Source organism: Sus scrofa, unplaced genomic scaffold (genome assembly GCF_000003025.6).
Source record: "Sus scrofa isolate TJ Tabasco breed Duroc unplaced genomic scaffold, Sscrofa11.1 Contig546, whole genome shotgun sequence".
Lineage (NCBI taxonomy): Eukaryota > Metazoa > Chordata > Mammalia > Artiodactyla > Suidae > Sus > Sus scrofa.
Genome location: NW_018085242.1, coordinates 13729 through 21913, shown reverse-complemented (window position 1 = coordinate 21913; position 8185 = coordinate 13729). Strand labels below are relative to the sequence as shown.

Genomic DNA, 8185 nt, shown 5'->3' with positions numbered 1-8185 from the left:
GACTTCTTTACAAATAAGCATTTTAAGGATGGAGACAGGAGGTATTTGAGTCACACAGAGTGTTCCTTGGCTCTTAAGTCAGCAGGGCAACTGGAAGTGAGTCTGTCTTTAGTTGGCAGAGTGCCGTATAGACCCCTGGGGTGCTGGTGGAAGAAGTGGAGCATGGCAGGTGGCTCCTGCAGGCACTTGAGTGTCCAGGCCACTAGAAATGGAACCGAATCTTGATTATGATGATTGTTCTGGCACCTATTATCTCTGTAGGCACCAAGAGCCCCACCACCCAGACCCCCCCCCCCCCGGTTGCCTGCTGGCCCCTCAGGAGGGAATCAGAGGACTTGATGCTGTAGCCTGTGAGAGCACAGGGAGAAATGTCACCTGAGAGATCAAAGGTTATCTCTGCGGGCAAGCATCATGAGAGGGGCTCGTGACCACCTTGCTGCCCAACTACCAAACCTCCAGGCCTCATCAGAAACTATATGGCCAGAGGTTCTGCAAAGCCATATCACAGGTGCCTAAGATGCCTTCTTTCCTCTGTGCTGGATGTGAGTGGTGAGCTCATGTCTAGAAAGGCGTCACACACAGACTGGCATCAATAGTCACTTATGTAAAGCTGCTACTTTAGAACAGCTTTTTAGACGTGAGTCAAGAATTCGAACCAAAGAACCCAAGGTTCTCAAGGATCAAATTGAAAACCAAGAACCCAAGGTTCTTGAGGATCTCTGTCAACGGGACTATAAAGAAGACAGAGCAAGGACGTGAATAACCCCATTACCTGGACGTATGTCAGTGGTTTAAAGGCCTGCTGAGCTGAGTGGCCTGCAGACAAGAAGTGGAGCTGGTGGGAGAGCATCCACAGCACTGGTGGGGAGCAAGGTGTAGGCCCAAGGCCGATGAGAAAAGGGGACAATTCACAAGCAAAACCACCTGGAAAGAGTCCGAAACCAGTCTCTGATGGATGACAGGTGGCGATTCTCAGGTAAGATGTGGCCAGGATTTGACATGGCAACGTGGGGCCCCTCGGAAGACCCAGCTACAGAATCTTTCCATCAAGCCTAAGACTGAGAACAGTGTTCTGGTGTTCTGCTCACCGGCACGGAGGAAAAGCAATCAAGGTATTTCAAGAAAATGTGTGGAACTCAAGAGAGAAACTGAGGTCCTGGGAGTGGAGGCCGTGAGCCCAGAGGTCACAGCCCGGGATTTGAGGTCTCCACAGAGACCCCCCAGACTGAGGGTGTCCACGCCAGCCCCTCCGTCCCACATGAACCGACAGGGGTTGCCTTTTTCTCCCAAAGATGCTAACTGCAACCGTGTCAGTGACTCCCGGATGCCCAATGAGACTACACACCAAAGACGAGAAGACCCACTCCCTGGGCCACCAGAGGGGCCTCTCCCACGGGCACTGTGTCCTCGGGTGTCTGGAAGCCCAAGGCCTCAGGACAACTGTGGAGCCAGGCCGCAGGCCCCCACAGACCCTCTCCCCACCCCGCTCCTTTGGGCTGAAAGAAACTATCTAAAATCCTATCTCCCAGGCTTGTCTGGCAGTGAGGGATGTGGCGGTACCTCAGTAGAAGGAGATGCTGGACTTGCCCCCGGCAGGTTCAGGACTTTGTTGTGAGAGTGCGACCATGGGCCCAGCCTGGGCTCATGGCTGTCCACCAGGGGCGCGGCTCCTGGTGCAGGCTGCCTCCCTTGGGCCACCTTGCTTGCTGGCTCCTGCCTGGGCAGTCTGGGTGAGGCACTCGCTGAGGCCTTGAGGTCAGGGGTGGGCTCCTCCCCCTCATGCAGGAGCACGTGGTCCTTGGCCTTGTTTGGGTGTGCCAGGGGCGAGGCAGCAGTGACGGGGACCCAAAATGTCACTGGTCTTCCCAGGGGGGTTCAGATGCTGTCCAGTCTGCACAGGCATTCATTTGTCAAAGATACCACTTCCTTTGCCCCCAGGGGATTGATCCTTTTAGGTACATTCTGAGGCTCTTCGGTTGGTCCAAAAATGTTAGATGCCATCCTATTGGGCCTGCTTGAAGGGACAGCTTCTTCTGGACTTCCAAACAGACTGCTTGAGTCTTCTCCCGGGGGCTTCATGGCCCTGGAGCCAGCCTGGCCACCCTCGGTCTCCGGTGCCCGGAACATGTCACCTGCCAATCCTGCCGTTGCATTCTTAACTCTCTGCACCACAGTGGGAAATCATGTACTGTTTTAAATTACTATAGTTCATTTGATTTCATTACTTTGTCATATCCCACAATGTATTCATTTTTTGTGATCTTTACAAACATTGCCAGTATAAAAATTCTTCCTTGTACATGTGTGTAAGGGTGTATTCATGGAAGTAGAATGGTTGTAACATAAGGAATATGCAGTACACTGTGTAACATCAAACTGTTTTGTAAAGTATCTGTATCAATCCATATTCCCATCAGCACTAAAGGAGAGTTTCTGTTCTTCCTCATCCTACTCATCACATAATAGTTTTCTTCCTTTACTGTATTTACTGTATTTATAAATAGATAATCTTATTTTCTAAAGTTGAACTAATTTGCATTTTTAGTATAGACACATGTGCATAACAAACTCTTGGACACTATTGCATTCAATTTGCTAATAATACTTTGTTTAGAAATTTGTTATATTGATGACTAACCTTTATTTTTCATATATTTATCTGCTATTAATATTTCATTGGAATAATACTGAGCATAAATGTCTGAATAATCTTAGCAATATGTGTTCCTTGAATAAATACTATAATTTCCTAATAAAATTAGGTGGTTTTCCTAATAAAATTAGGTGGTTTGTATTTTCTTTATATATAAAATACTATTACTTCTGGAGTTCCCATTGTGGCTCAATAGGTTATGAACCCAACTAGTATCCATGAAGATGTGGGTTTGATTCCTGACCTTGCTTACTGGGCTAAGGATTCAGTATTACCACGAGCTGTGGTATAAGTTGCAGATATGACTCAGATCCTGTGTTGCTGTGGCTGTGGCATCGGCCTAGAGCCATAGTTCTGATTCCACCCCTAGCCTGGAAACTTCCATACACTGCAGGAGTGGCTCTTAAAAAAAAAAAGGCAAAAGAAAACTATTTCAATTTATTTGTTATAGACTATTTAGATTTTCTATTCTGCCCTGTATAGGTATTATTATTATTATTAATATTATTAAGAAATTCAGTTATTCTAATCATTACATAATGCTGTTTGCAACATTATATTATCTCTGCAACAATTAGGCCATGGTGTTTTCTTTTTCATTCCTAACATAGCTTATTGCTCTTTACACTTTCTAATTTTTTACACTTTCTAATGCTTGTACATCTTAGTCTTTCTAAAGGATGAAATTTTGCTTACTGATTTTTTATGTTGTATTTATTATTTTCTGCTTTTATAGTTAATATTTTTCTTACATTGATTTTATTTAGTGTTTTCTGTTATTCTAACTTAAGTGCCAAACTGATTTTTTTATCTTTCTTTAAATTAAATATATATACATATATATTTACACACAGTACTACTTTAGCTTTAACGAAAATTTTAACTCTGCAGTATATTCATTACCATTCAGTCATATTATTTTCAATTTTAATTACTATTTCTTCTTTTATGTAAAGGTCACTTACAAGAGTGAATTTACTTCCACTAATTTTGTGTTGTGGTTGTTCCTGAGTAATGTCTTTATATTGAATATCAACTTTATATTTTTTATACTGAATATCAAAATTGCATTCTGGTCAAGAATGTGCTCTTAGGGTACTGATTCTGAGAATACAATAAGACTTAACTTATTGCCTTGTAGCTGATTAATTTTTATGACTATGGTATGTTTGCTTGAAAATGTTATACTTTCTACGTGTGTTTGGTGTCAGGTTGTATTTATATTCATTATATCAAGTTTTTGTTTAGTTTAAATCTTATATATCTTTATTAAATTTTTAACATCTTCTTAATGTCCCTGGCTTGGAATTATGATTTTTTTCTTAGCATTTCTACAGTGTCACATTTATATATATGTGATGCTATTATTAGTTGCATGCATATTTATAATTTTATCATCCTGATGACTTTCTTTTTTTAATGGAAATGTAGATGATGTACAATTAGTATAAGTTTCTAGTATAAGCAAAATAATTCAGTTTAATGTACATATTAATACACACACACACACACACACACACACACACACACATACTGTACTAGGTCCTCTACATATATAAAGAGAGAGAGGACCTTGTACAGTAGGACCTTGATAGTTATCTATTTTATATACAGTAGTGTGTATCTGCTAATCCCAAATTCCTAACATCTCTCCCTACCCTTTCCCCTTTGGTAACCATAAATTTGTTTTTTATGCCTGTGGGTCTGTTTTGTAAATAAGTTCATTTGTATCATTTTTTAGATACCACATACAATCTATATCATATGATGTTTGTCTTTGTCTACCTTCACTTACTGTAATAATATCTAGGTCACAATGTTGCTGCAGATGGCATTATTCCATTCTTTGTTTATGCTGAGTAATATTCCATTGTATATGTGTACTCCACTTTATTCATTCCTCTGCTGATGTACATTTAAGTTGCTTCATGTTGTAAGCAGTGACTGCTGTGAACATTGCCGTGCATGTATCTTTCCAAATTTAAGTTTTCTCCAGATACATTCCAGGAGTGAGACTGTTGAGTCAGACAGTAATTCTATTTCAGGTTATTATTGTTTAATTTTTGTCCTTTTGGGTTATTTTAGGGCTGCACCTGCAGCATATGGAGATCCCAGGCTAGGATCGAATCAGAGCTGTAGCTGCTGGCCTATGCCACAGCCATTGAAATGGCAGATTCGAGCCAGTTCTGCGACCTATGCCACAGACACAGCAATGCCAGTTCCTTAACCCACTGAGCAAGGCCAGGGATCAAATCCTCCACCTCAGAGGTTCCTAGTCAAATTTGTTCTCGCTTCACCCATGACAAGAACTCCTAGTTTTAGTTTTTTGAGGAACATACACATTATCCTCTGTCGTGGCTGTACCAATTTACATCCCACCAACAGTGTAGGAGAGTTCCCTTTTATCCTCACTCTCCCCGACATATATTATTTGTAAACATTTTGATGATAGCCATTCTTACCAGTGTGATTGATGGATTTAATTCTATTATTATTGTTTGATATGAACACTAATACATCAATAATACATCTTGCTGTCTTATAATTTTATCCTTTTTCAATTTCAAGTTCCAAATATATATATATGTACATATATAGATGTGTGTGTGTCCTAAAACTTATCTCCTTGCAAAAAAGTATATAATGTTATTTTTAAATTAAGAATACTTTTACCTTGGATAATTTATTCCTTTTGCACATATGATTTCATATGCATTTATTCATTCCTACAATCATATTTATTTCATGTTTAGTTTCCATTCATCTAATTTTCAACATTTCTTTTGTTGGTCAGCATGTATGTTCATGTACTTAGACGTGCGTATTTTTGTGTGTGTTTTACTGTGTCATGTTAATTTTGGATTGATTTCACTTATATACTACTATAATCCCATTCTGCAATACTACTGTAGATATTATGTATATTGTATTTTTATCTACATGTTAAAATGTTAAGTATTATCTTCCTAATTATATAATAAATCCAGAATTCTTTAATTTCATACTATCCTGATTTTTTTTAACTTTAGTTCTTCAGTAATTGATAAATTTCAGCATTAGGTATATAAATGTTATCTTTTCATTTACACAAAATAGCTCTGGCTTATCAACATGATTACATTTTTTCAACATTAACTCTTTTTTTTGTCTTTTTGTCTTTTTCTAGGGCCACACCCATGGCATATGGAGGTTCCCAGGCTGCTGGCCTTCACCACAGCCACAGCAATATGGGACCCAAGCCATGTCTGAAACATACACCAGAGCTCACGGCAATGCTGAATCCTTAACCCACTGAGCAAGGCCAGGGATGGAACCCACAATCTCATGGTTCCTAGTTGGATTCATTAACCACTGAGCCATGATGTGAATTCCTTCAACATTAATTATTGTGTTAAAAAAGATAATTCAGGGAGTTCCTGACATGGCTCAGTGGTTAATGAATCCAACTAGGTACCATGAGGTTGTGGGTTCACTCCCTGGCCTTGCTCAGTGGGTTAAGGATCCAGCATTGCCGTGAGCTGTGATGTAGACTGCAGACTTGGCTCAGATCCTGCATTGCTGTGGCTGTGGTGTAGGCCAGTGGCTACAGTTCCAATTCAACCCCTAGCATGGGAACCTCCTTCATATGCTGCGGGAATGACCCTAGAAAAGGCAAAAAGACAACAACAACAAAAAATATAATTCAGGAGTTCCTGTTCCAGCTTGGCAGGTTAAGAACCCGACATTGTTTGTAAGGATACAGGTATGATCCCTGGCCTCCTTCAGTGGGTAAAGGATCCAGTGTTACTGTGGTGTAGGTTGCAAATGTGGCTTCAATCTGGTGTTGCTGTGGCTGTGACACAGGCCAGAGCTGCAGCTCCAATATGACCCCTAGCCCAGGAGCTTCCATATGCTGCAGGTGTAGCTGTAAAAAGAAAAAATAAAAAACAAAACAAAACCTAATCCAACTGACTGAAAGATCTAACTGGCTGCATTCAGTGATTCATGAATTGAGTAGCATTCTGTCTGGCAAGCAGAAAGGAGGTCTGAGGAGCTGTACAAAACGGAAGGATTTTACAGGCAGAAGCCACACCTAAAAAGGGCATATGGAAGTCCCCTTGCTAGCTGCTGAATCAGAGCTATAGCTACCAGCCTACACCACATGAGAAAAGTTTCTAACAAAGAGCAGATTGTTTCAGGCAGGGTCACCTTCTTTTGGGGATGGTGGTTCTACTGGACAGATTACCTCAGTAGAGCTAACCAGGTAATTCCAGAATAACTGGTAAAAGATGACATTCCTGGGAGAGGCTGGAACTCATAGGTATTAAGTCTTGGTATGCTGATGTGGGGCTCATCACAACTAGCTCCATTTTGGGTCTGTTATTTCTTTTTTAAACATTTGCCACTGAAACCTTTATGGTAAGTTTCTTTCCATGCGAAGTCCATTCTTTAGAAATTCCTTTAGCGAAAGTCTGCTATTAATAAAATTTCTCAGCTCTTGCATATAAGCTCTTGCTTATATTATAAACCCATTATAATTTGACCTTAATTTTTAAAGATAATTTGTCTTAGTAGAGAATTCTAGAATGGTAGTTATATTTAAGTATTTAGAGGTCATTGTTCCATTATCATCACTTCATCAATTTTTTTTTTTTTGCTCATGAGAAAATATACATGAAGGACAAATTATTTGTCTGTCTTTTTATCATCCTTACCATCTTTTATCAGCAGACCTAAGCTATCATCATGTCTCACCTGGTTTCCTGTGATAAAATCCTAACTTGAACTCTCCCAGACCACCCTCTTCCTCAAACATGCCTTATCTATTATTACACAGAAGCTGGACTGATCCCTTTAAAGTACAAGATAAGTCACTTTTCCTTCTTAGAACCCTCCAGAGAGTTCTCTTTTCTATGCTAAGTCAAAACCAAAATCATGACCAAGGTCTGGCCCCACTTGCCTGATTCCATTAACTCTCTGATCTTATATGTCTTTTTTCTCTCTTTTGCTAACTTTGCTCCAGGCTCTTTGGCCTCTCTGCTCTTCCTTGACCAAGCTAGATACACTCTAACCTTAGTGCATTTTTACTTATTTTTCTTCTTCATGGAATAATTTTTTTCCCCCAGACATGCAATGTTTAACTCCTTCAGTGACTTTAAGATTTTCCTCAATGCTAACTTCACCTAGAGTAATGTCTTGAAAACCTCACTTGGAATTTCAAGCCTTACTCTTACCACTCTCAGTGTACCTGACCCTGGCCTAATGTTATAACTCTTATAGCCTTATAACAATATTATGTACTTATTTTTTATGCATATAATTCATTTTCTTTCTCTTTTCTATGCCATGTAAGCTCTGTGAGGGCAAATTTTATCTATTTTTGCCAGTAAGGGGCATTCAGGGTAATTTGGGGATCAGAGGCTTTTGCTCACTGCCACTGCATGTTTCAGTGACCTACAGGTCCAATGTGATGTAGACAGAGGAGGTTCTTGTGCCTGGAAATTTTCTCTTTTAGTGCTGTCACCCTCATCATCAAGTGTTTGTTTGTTTGTT

The 8185-nt window shown here is 40.1% G+C and overlaps 1 pseudogene; it reads right to left on the bottom strand.

The window, feature by feature from the left end:
- Nucleotides 1-1466: 1466 nt before the first annotated feature.
- LOC110258907 lies at nucleotides 1467-2837 on the bottom strand (annotated as a pseudogene).
- Between the last annotated feature and the right edge of the window lie 5348 nt (nucleotides 2838-8185).